Source organism: Cebus imitator, unplaced genomic scaffold (genome assembly GCF_001604975.1).
Source record: "Cebus imitator isolate Cc_AM_T3 unplaced genomic scaffold, Cebus_imitator-1.0 Scaffold179, whole genome shotgun sequence".
In the NCBI taxonomy this organism is placed as follows: Eukaryota; Metazoa; Chordata; class Mammalia; order Primates; family Cebidae; genus Cebus; species Cebus imitator.
In genome coordinates, this window is record NW_016107494.1 from 2440710 (window position 1) to 2451979 (window position 11270).

At 40.0% G+C, this 11270-nt stretch overlaps 1 protein-coding gene across 13 annotated transcripts in view; it reads left to right on the forward strand.

Annotated features, from left to right (window-relative positions):
• Positions 1 to 11270, forward strand: part of ERC1 (ELKS/RAB6-interacting/CAST family member 1) — a 540801-nt gene that overhangs the window by 16687 nt on the left and 512844 nt on the right. The window contains exon 1 of one of the 13 annotated variants that reach the window (XM_017545482.2): positions 8908 to 8945. The exons of the other annotated variants lie outside the window; for them this stretch is intronic. The gene's annotated coding sequence lies outside the window, so the exon portion shown is untranslated. Of the gene's footprint in view, positions 1 to 8907; positions 8946 to 11270 lie in introns of those variants that run through there. 13 annotated transcript variants of the gene reach the window in all.

Below are 11270 nucleotides of genomic sequence, written 5' to 3' on the forward strand. Positions count from 1 at the left end.
AAGATGGGGTTTCACCATGTTGGCCAGGCTGGTCTCGAACTCCTGACCTCGAGTGATCCACCCACCTCAGCCTCCCAAAGTGCTGGGATTACAGGCATGAGCCACCATGCCCGGCTTTTTTTTCTTTTTTGAGATGGAGTCTTGCTTTGTTGCCAGGCTGGAGTGCAGTGGTGTGATCTCAGCTCACTGCAACCTCTGCCTCCCAGGTTCAAGCAATTCTCCTGCCTCAGCCCTGGAGTACCTGGGACTACAGGTGTGTACCACCATGCCCGGCTAATTTTTGTATTTTTAGTAGAGATGGAGTTTTGCCATTTTGGCCAGGCCGGTCTTGATCTTTTGACCTCGCGTTCTACCAGCCTCAGCCTCCCAAAATGCTGGGATTACAGGCGTGAGTCACCGCACCAGGCCAAATCTGACTTGACTTTGGAGACTTTTGAGTAAAGGAAGTAACAAGTGTATATTTGTGTTTTACAACAAATGAATAGGAAGAGGCTAAGTGAGGAAGCCAAGTAGGAGGCTGTGGACCTGTTCCCACTAAAGTCTAAAAACTGAAGTAGTGTCAGTGAGGATAGAGACACCTGCAGAGTTGAAAGCTTTAACAGTACTAGGTAATTCTTATCTGTATGTGTGTATGTGTCTGTGTACACTTTGTGGGGAAAGGACAGTTGTTGGGGGGGAAGAAGACTCAGGTGACTCACAGATTTTCAGATGGAACCCACAGGCTAGGAACAGCTCTGTTGGGTATAGTAGCCAGTAGCCACATATGGCCATTAAGTTATGTCTAAACTAAATAAAATAAGATAAAAAATTCAGTTCTTCAGCTGCACGAACCACCCAATTATATTACAGACTCTTAAATTCTGCAGATTTAGTCCAGAGTACTATGAAGTTATAAATTCAATTTAAGAGTGTCCACAGAGATTCAAGCAGAAAAGAATATCTGGCTATATGTTTTTAACAGCAGTATGGGACTAGTGGCCTCTGTATTGGAGAGTGCAGATATAGAATATTTCTGTTACAGAAAGTTCAGTTGGACAGCACTGTTCTGCAGTTTTTGGTTTCTACTTTCTTTTCTCCCCAGAGGAAAGTCAGAATAACAGATGGTTTTCTCTATTCTCCTAAGAACTTTGGCTTCACAATATTCTGGTGTGGGATACTGCTAGCCAGGGATTCTGCTAGATAACCATCTTAGTACTGTCAACCACCATCACTCAATCATCAGATATAGGATGTTTCTGTAATCAGAGAAGGTTCTTTTGGTCAGCACTGAGCTAGAGAGATGCTGATGTCATTCATTGAGCTATTGATGGTTGTGGTGGGGGACAACAACTTCTAGAAAGCACTGTTTATTAGAAATATGAGCCACATACATAAATGAAAAAATTTAGCCATATTAAAGAGTAAAAATAAATAATTGGATTTTATAACTTATTTAACCCATTATATCCAAAATATGATTTACAACACGTTAAAACATATTTTAAAAATTAATAAGCTATTTACATTAAAATTTTTTTCTTTTTTTTTTGAGACAGGGTCTCGCTATATTGCCCAGGCTGGTCTCTAACTCCTGGGGTCAAGTGATCTGCCCGCCTCAGCCCCACTAAGTGCTGGGATTACAGGTGTGAGCCACCATGCCCAGCCACATAATTTTTTAGTACTAGATCTTTGAAATCAGTTGTATACTTTTATAGTATATCTTAATTGAACTGCTAAGTTTTTTTTTGTTCTTTTGTTATTTTCAAAAGCCTAGTTTTATTAGAAGTATTTCACCTGCATTTATATCTGTAAATAATAAAATTTACAGCTAAAAAAGTAGATTTATATGCCCAGGTTATTCTAAACTTGCTTAAAACTTTTCCAGTAACAAAATTAAGTATCATTTTTTAAATTTGACTTTTAATTCCCATTATATAATATTAAAAATTCAGTTCCTCAGCCTCACTAGTCACCTTTCAAGTGCTCAGCACTCAGCAGCTGCAAATGGTTAGTGGCTACGATATTGGACAACATAGCTCTAGAATAACTACATTCACTGGATAGTTGGAAATTCAGGTCTGGAGTTTCGGAAACAGGTAATGAAACAGAAGTTAGAAGGGAGGAATTGTGGAGGAACATGAGGATTAAAAAAAAAAGTTTGTGAGTTTGAACAAACTAATTTTAACCTCTGTGCTCCATTAAAACAAAATCGATAAAGGCATCTTGGTGAGAGTATAATAGTAGATGCAGTATCTTGCAGTGGTGAAGATTTTGAATTTAGAGTCCGATAGAGCTGTGTAATCTTGGGCAATTTACTGGGCCTTCTTGACCCTTAGTTTCCTTGTCTATAAATGGCATAATAAGATCTTTCTCCTTGAAAGGTTTGCCATTAGGGTTAAATGAAGTATTGTGACAAGTGTTTACTGCATGTAATACCACATTTCTTTTTTTTTTTTTTTGAGACGGAGTTTCGCTCTTGTTACCCAGGCTGGAGTGCAATGGCGCGATCTCGGCTCACCGCAACCTCCGCCTCCCGGGTTCAGGCAATTCTCCTGCCCCAGCCTCCTGAGTCGCTGGGATTACAGGCACTCGCCACCATGCCCAGCTAATTTTTTGTATTTTTAGTAGAGATGGGGTTTCACCACGTTGACCAGGATGGTCTCGATCTCTTGACCTCGTGATCCACCCGCCTCGGCCTCCCACAGTGCTGGGATTACAGGCTTGAGCCACCGCGCCTGGCCAATACCACATTTCTTTACTTTTAAGTTGCCATTTCTTTTTTGTGGGGCGTACCATCAACTTAATAATTCATTCTTTTAGGAAAAAAACATAATTTAATTATACATGTTAATTATAAGCTGCATCCCAATTCAGAAACTTTAAAATGTGAGAAACTGTATATCTTCAAATATTAATATTGTCAGATATTCATTATAATATCAGATATTCATTTATACAGATACTGTGTTAAATGCTTTATATGGCTATTAAAAGGTTTGATTTTTATAAATATGCAGTGTAATACCATATTTCTGTTGTGAAGTTTCATTTAAAAAGATTTTGCAATATAAATCTCTTTTACTTCTGAAAACTTTAAAATGCATGATGGTATAACTCCTTTTCTTAGTTATTTCAGGAACCACTGAATTCTACTTGAATCTCTTCAGATACTTTTATGATTTCTCCAGGCTGAATCTGCAGAATTTAAGAGGCTGTAATTCTACCTTTGTGTGTACACATATAAAGAATTACTATTTTAAAAACTGCCTTGGTAGAGTTTGTGGTTACTGAGGGGAGGAAAATGGACTTTTCCAGGTCAAAGAGAAAGGAAATATTGTTTGGTTGCAGTGGCTCATGCCTTTAATCCCGGCACTTTGGGAGGCTGAGATGGGTAGATCACTTGAGGTTAGGAGTTTGAGACCAGCCTGGCCAACATGGTGAAACCCCATCTCTACTAAAAATACAAAAGTTAGCTGGGTGTGGTGGCAGGTTCCTGTACCCAGCTACTTGGGAGGCTGAGGTAGGAGAATTGCTTGAACCTGGGAGGCAGAGGTTGCAGTGAGCTGAGATTGCACCACTGCATTCCAGCCTGGGCGACAGAGTGAGACACCAAGAAAAAAAAAAAAAAAAAAAAAAAAAGAGAGAGAAAGGAAATAATGATTTTTTTTGAGACAGAGTTTTACTCTTGTCGCCCAGGCTGGAGTGCAATTGCGTGATCTCGGCTCACTGTAACCTCCACCTCCCGGGTTCAAGTGATTCTCCTGCCTCAGCCTCCTGAGTAGCTGGGATTACAGGTGTGCACTAGCACACCAGGCTAATTTTTTATTAGTAGTAGAGACAGGGTTTCAACATGTTGGCCAGGATGGTCTTGAACTGACCTCAGGTGGTATGCTTGCCTTGGCCTCCCTAAGTATTGGGATTGCAGGTATGAGCCACCGAACCCAGCCAGCTATATGATTTTTAATGCTCTGCAAATTGTTTTCCGAGGTCTTTTTCTTAAGTCTCATCTTCTGGCTGTGTCCCATTCCACCAGTTTCTTGGAGAAATGCTTACCCATGCATTGTATACACAGTGTGTACTGGGAAATCTTGCTGCCTTTTTTGTGGTAGTTTCAGTATACCCATTTAGTTCTGAAATAATATTAGGCATTTTACATCTGTATTATTGGAAATAATGAAAAATTTTTATGATGTCTTTAGGGCCAACAGATATATTTTATATGTGCCAACTACATTTGGTGATAGCAACTGCGAGTGCTGTGCTGAAAATGGTTTTCAGACTAGTTACAAAAGGACAAAATGTTCATCCTGGAATTACAGCGGTTTTTTCCTTTAAGTCTTCCTAACATTTTTCCTTTTTTTATTTTTTTGAGACAGGGTCTCACTGTTATCCAGGCTGGAGTGCAGTGACGCCATCACTGCTCACAGCAGCCTCGACCTTTTGGGCTCAAGCTATCTTCCTACCTCAGCTCTCAAGTAGCTGGGACTACAGGCATGCACCACTATGCCTGGCTAGTGAAAAAATATATTTGTAGAAACAGGGCCTCTCCATATTGCCGAGGTTGTTCTCAAACTCCAAGGCTCAAGCGATCTGTCTGCCTTGGCCTCTTAAAGTGCTATTAGGATTACAGGTGTGAGCCACCTTGTTCGACCAACATTTTCCTGTTTATTTATTTTATTTTTATTTTTTCTTTATTATTGTTTTTTTTCTGAGATGGAGTCTTACTCTGTTGCCCAGGCTGGGATGCAATGGTGCGATTTTGACTCACTGAAATCTTCGACTCCAGGGTTCAAGCATTTCTCCTTCTTCAGCCTCCTGAGTATCTGGGACTACAGGCACCTGCTACCATGCCTGGCTAATTTTTGTATTTTTAGTAGAGACAGGGTTTTACTATGTTGGTAAGGCTGGTCTCAAACTCCTGACCTCGTGATCTGCCTGCCTTGGCTTCCCAAAGTGCTTGGATTTATAGGCATGAACCACTGCACCCAGCCAATATTTTCCTTTTTTTAAAAAAGTAGAGTTTACTTGTTTGGAAAATTTTGACAACTATTGGGAAAAAAACTAGGTTTTGTTTCATTTTTTGGCTGTGCTTATATTTGCAAAATTGAGAGTATACTGTACATTAAAATATATTCTTGAAGGCTGGGCACGGTGGCTCATGCCTGTAATCCTAGCACTTTGGGAGGCTGAGTTGGGTGGATCACCTGTGGTCAGGAGTTCGAGACTAGCCTGGCTAACATGGTGAAACCTCGTCTCTCCTAAAAATGCAAAAATTAGCCGGGTGTGGTGGCGCGTGTCTGTAGTCCCAGCTACTTGGGAGGCTGAGGCACGAGAATCGCTTGAACCCAGGAGGCAAAGGTTGCAGTGAGCCAAGATTGTGCCACTGCACTCCAGCCTGGGCGACAGAATGAAACTCTGTCTGAAAAAAAAATGCATATCCTTTTTCATTATCATATTATAAACATTTTTTAATGGCAGACATTGGTTTGTAAATGTTTTTTGTAGGCTTCATATTAAGTCATACAGATTTCACTTAAACATTTCTCAATGAAATGAGTACTAATAAAGCTGGTATATCTTTGTAAACTGTTCTCTATATTTTGGATCATTTGAGTAGATTGATCCAGTAATTATATGAACAAGAAAAATCAAAAGATGTGTTTTTAAGACCCTTAACATAACCATTTTTAAACTTGCTGCTTCTCAGATACTTTTATTATTTTTGGGAAGAAACAAATGCTTATTGGATACCTACAATTTTTCACTTAAACCATTTTTTTTTTTTTTTTGAGATGGAGTCTCTCTCTGTTGCCCAGGCTAGAGTGCAGTGGCGTGATCTCAGCTCACTGCAACCTCTGCCTCCTGAGTTCCAGCAATTCTCCTGCCTCAGCCTCCCAAGTAGCTGGGACTACAGGCATGTGCCAGCATGCCTGGCTAATTTTTGTATTTTTAATAGAGGTGGGTTTTCACCATATTGACCAGGGTGGTCTAGAACTTCTGACCTTGTGATTTACCTGCCTGGGCCTCCCAAAGTGCTGGGATTACAGGCTTGAGCCACTGTGCCCAGTCCCCCCCACCCTTTTTTTTAAGACAGGAATTTCACTCTTGTTGCCCAGGCTGGAGTGCAGTGGCACGATCTCAGCTCATTGCAACCTCTGCCTTCTGGGTTCAAGCGATTCTCCTGCCTCAGCCTCCCAAGTAGCTGGGATTACAGGCATATGCCACCACATTTGACTAATTTTGTATTTTTAGTAGAAATGAGGTTTCTCCATGTTGGTCAGGCTGGTCTCAAACTCCCGACCTCAGGTGATCCACCCACTTCGGCCTCCCAAAGTGCTGGGATTACAGGCATAAGCCACCTTGCCCGGCCTCACTTAAACCTTTTTAAATTTATGAAATGTTTCAGACGTGCAAAAAGATATAGAGAATTATGTAATTAATATCCATGTACCTACCACATAGCTTAAGAAATAAACAGTTACAGAATTAAAAACTCCTGTGCAGTCTTCCTGGTTATAAATATCTGTATTTCCCAACAGTGATGTGGATATTTAATCTTTATTTATTTATTTATTTTGAGATGGATTCTCGCTGTGTCACCAGGCTGGAGTGCAGTGGCACAATCTTGGCCCACTGCAACCTCCGCCTGCTGGGTTCAAGCGATTCTGCCGCTTCAGCCTCCTGAGGAGCTGGGACTATAGGTGTGTGCCTCCATGCCCAGCTAATTTTTGTATTTTTAGTAGAGACGGGGTTTCACCATGTTGGCCAGGATGGTCTTGATCTCTTGACCTCATGATCTGCCCTGCCCGCCTTGGCCTCCCAAAGTGCTGACATTACAGATGTGAGCCGTCGCGCCCAGCCAATATTTACTGTTAACCGTTAATACAAGTCTGCATCTAAGATCTTTTGAGCCAGAATTCAGAATTTTTTTCAGATTTTTAGACATGTGATTTGCATGTATAACCTAACTTTTCAAGCAAGTTTTGGGGAATGCTCCCTAATTTCTTCATCAAACACTTTGGGATTACTGACTCAGTTCAGGTCTGGCTTTACTACCATGTTATTTACAAATTTTTGGATTTTTGGAGATTTTTGCTATTAAGTTTTGTGAATAAAGGTTTGTGAACGGGTGCATCTGTTTTACTTGTTCAGCTTAATCACAGGTAGAATTTGTTGAACTTTGTGTTTAGCTGATCACAATGTAGTATGAGATGTATAAAAATGCAAGTTAACAATTTGATGTCCAAGCAATTTAATTTTTTAGGTTTTTATGAAGTCAGTATATCAGTGAGGACCAGAGTTGTTGGGGAAGGCTACACAACCTAGAACTTGACCTGTTTCAACTAAGTGGCAAAGATTGCTGATTTAAGTAGAGAACCACTATGATTAATAACCTGTGTTTATTTCTAATTATCTAACTTGACAAAATATTTGTCATGATGAGAACTTTGAGAGAACTTATAATTAACTGATAAGAATTATTGAAAACTGCAGTTAACTTGATTGTAAACTGAGTTACTCATCCTTCATTAAAATAAGGTGAAATGGTAACTGACAGGTATTAGGATTGCTCCTTTACAATTGATGTGTCATTGCTGCTCCGCCTCGATGTCCTTTCAGATAAGTATGCCAGCAGTGCTGCTTTAGCCACACTGTTCTATAGTTTTGGTCTCTAGTCAGTATTGGAGAATCAGATTAAGGTTATACAACTAGATGCATAGTGTTATTAGCAAACAATACATTTTAGTTACATGCTACAGTAGAAGCAGAGAAATCTGGGCTTTCATTAACTTGCAGATTTTCTTTCTTTCTTCTTTATTTTTTTAGAGACTGTCTTCCTCTGTCATCCAGGCTAGAGTATAGTGACGTGATCATAGGTTACTGCAGCCTTGAACTCCTGGGCTCAAGCTGTCTTGCTGCTGTAGCCTCCCAAGCAGCTAGGGCTACAGATGTGTACCACCACACCTGGCTATTTTTAAAACATTTTTTGTAGAGATGAGGTCTTGCTGTGTTGCCTAGGCTGATCTGAAGTGATCTTTCCACCTTGGCCTCCCAGAGTGTTGGGATTATAGGCATGAGCCATGTGCCTGGTGATTTTTTTTTTTTCAAACCTCCTGCTACTTACAGAGATATTAGCAATCAGTATTTGTGCCTCGCCCATTAATTACTGTGTAAATTAGTGCTGAATGATTGTGGAGGTCTTTATTTAAACCCGTAGTTTATAATGAGGCTTAAAAAAAAATCTTATTATTGTTTTTGAGACAGGGTTTTACTCTGTTGCTTATGGTGGGGTGCAGTGGTGTGTTCTTGGCTCACTGTAGCCTTTGCCTTAGAAGTTCAAGCAATTCTTGTGCCTCAGCCTACTGAATAGCTGAGATCATAGGCATGTACCATTATGCCTGGCTAATTTTGGTATTTTTGGTAGGGACGGGGTTTCATCATGTTGCCCAAGTTGTTCTCGAACTCCTGACCTCAGGAGATCCACCCATCTTTGTCTCCCAGAGTGCTGGGATTACAGGCCTGAGCTACCGCACCAGGCCAAAAAAAAGTAAAAGTAATACATGCTTACTGTAAAAAGAAAATGGAACAGTGAAGAAAAGTATATAAGTAGGGAAAAAGGTGATTTCATCTGTTTTTTTCACAAATATGGTGTTACCATACAAATCATTTTTGTGTATATACAAACATACATATATACATCCTTTGTATACAAATGAGATTGTCTTGTAGGCATTCTTCTATAACTTGCTTGCTTTTCTACTTCACAATATGTTTTTGCATATCAGATATAGATATTTACTTATTTTTGTTTGTTTGTTTTTGTTTCTTTTCCTTTTTTTTGAAATGGACTCTTGCTCTGTCACCCAGGCTGGAGTGCAGTGGTGGGATCTCAGCTCACTGCAACCTCCATCTCCCAGGTTCAAGCGATCCTCGTGCCGCAGCCTCCCAAGTAACTGGGATCACAGGTGTGTGCCACCATGTCTGGCTAATTTTTGTAGTTTTAGTAGAGATGGGGTTTCACCGTGTTGGCCAGGCTGGTGTCGAACTCCCAACGTTAGGTGATCTGCCCGCCTCAGCCTCCCAAAGTGTTGGGATTACAAACATGAGCCACCATGCCTGGCCTCTTTTTCTTTTCTTTTCTTTTCTTTTTTTTTTTTTTTTTTTTTTTTTTTTTTTTTTTTTTTTTTTTTTTTTTTTTTTTTTTTTTTTTTTTTTTGACAGTATCATGTTGTTGTTGTTGTTTTTTGAGATAGTCTTGCTCTGTTGCCTGGGCTGGAGTGCAGTGGCAGGATCTTGGCTCACTGCAAGCTTTGCCTCCTGAGTTCCAGTGATCCTCCTTGAGCCTCCTGAGTAGCTGGTACTTACAGTCATGTACCACCTTGCCCAGGTAAGTTCTGCATTTTTTGGTAGAGATGGGAATTCACCATGTTGGCCAGGGTGGTCTTGAACTCCTGACTTCAAGTGATCTGCCCACCTCAGTCTTTTAAAGTGCTGGAATTACAGGCATGAGCCACCATGCCTAGTCATTGTTTTTCTTTTTTGTAAAATTAGGATTGTCTGAAATTTTTTTTTTTACAGCAGCATTGTCTTTTATAGTTTGGAGATACATAAATTTATTCAGCTAATCTGTTGTTGGAAATTTAAGCTGTCTCCTTGCTGGTACAAACAATGCAGTAATTGAATATCATTGCACATTATATACTTGAACCTGTGAAAATATATTTTATGGAGAATAGTTTTTAAAGTGAAACTTCTACTTCAGCAGTGTGCACTTTTTAAATCTTGCTAGATTATGCCAAACTCTACTTCAGTGGGATTTTAAAATTTTGGTCTATTGTTAATCTTTTCATACGGTGTCTAGGTTAGCAGCATATTTCTCGCCCCCAGTAATATTTATAACGCTTTGAGAAAATGGACAGGATCTTTCAAAATGTTGAAATACAGTATTAAAAATATTTGACTTGTTGAAGAGCATAACCCCATTACATCAGGTTGGACTAGTAATTTTGAGATTTCAGAATTTCACCTGTAGTTCTTTAAGTAGCTAATGGGCGGTATGTTAAATTTTCTGGTTCAACTTATAAATATCATAGCACATCTGTGTCAGCCTAGTCAATTGTAGTTAATTTGAAGTAAGCTACTATGTTGCTATTAAAGATTTTTTGCTTTTATTTGTCTTAAGAATACTTGGTGTTCCTTTGGAGACTCAGGTTGTAAAGAGCTATTATTATTTTTCTAATCTATGAGGAGAATGAGAGATTGCTATCTGCAGTTGCATGTTATGCTTGTAGGTATTTGTGGGAAGAGTGAGAATTAAAGGCTAACATACAATCATTGTGGGTAGAAGTATTTTTATTTTTAGACCTCTGAGTATAATGGGTTTCTGTGGGGTGGGGCCAGACTGGGGCTGTTTTTCTTTCACAGTATGTATATAACCATAGGGATCAATCTTTTTTTTTTTGATATACAGTTTCATTCTGTCACCAAGGCAGGATTGCAGTGGTGGGATCTCAGCTCACTGCATCCTCTGCCTCCTGGGTTCAGGTGATTCTCCTGCCTCAGCCTCCCGAGTAGCTGGGTTTACAGGCATGCACCACCACACCTGCTAAGTTTTCTGTTATTAGTTTCACCATGTTGGCCAGGGTGGTGTCAAACTCCAGACCTCAAGCAATCTGCCTTCTTTAGCCCCTCAGGGTGCTCGGATTACAGGTGTGAGCCACTGTGCCTGGCCTCAGTGCTTCTCTTATAGGGAAAAATGATTCTGGAATATTCCTTTTTTTTTTTTTTTGAGACAGAGTCTTTCTCTGTCACCCAGGCTGGAGTGCAGTGGTGTGATCCTGGCTCACTGCAACCTCTGCCTCCTGCGTTCCAGCAATTCTCCTGTGTCAGCCTCCCAAATAGCTGGGACTACAGGTACGTGACACCACACTAGCTAATTTTTGTATTTTTAGTAGAGATGGGATTTTGCCATGTTGGTGAGGCTGGTCTCGAACTCCTGACCTCAGAGGATCCACCTGCCTCAGCCTCCCAAAGTGCTGGGATTACAGGCATGAACCACTGTTCCTGGCCTGAATATTCTTTGTGTTTTTTTTCTGACAGGCTTTGTGATGTGAATAGTAGTGAATTGATGTTGAAACTGTATTGTTAATAAACACATAATTTAAGATAAGCCAGTTTTCTGGGAATATTCACCTTAGAATTAGATTTTAGGAAATTTCTCCAAATGTAAATCCTGGCAAGTCTGCAGAGATTTAAATGCTGTTCTGGTTTTTTTTTTTTTTTTTTTTTTT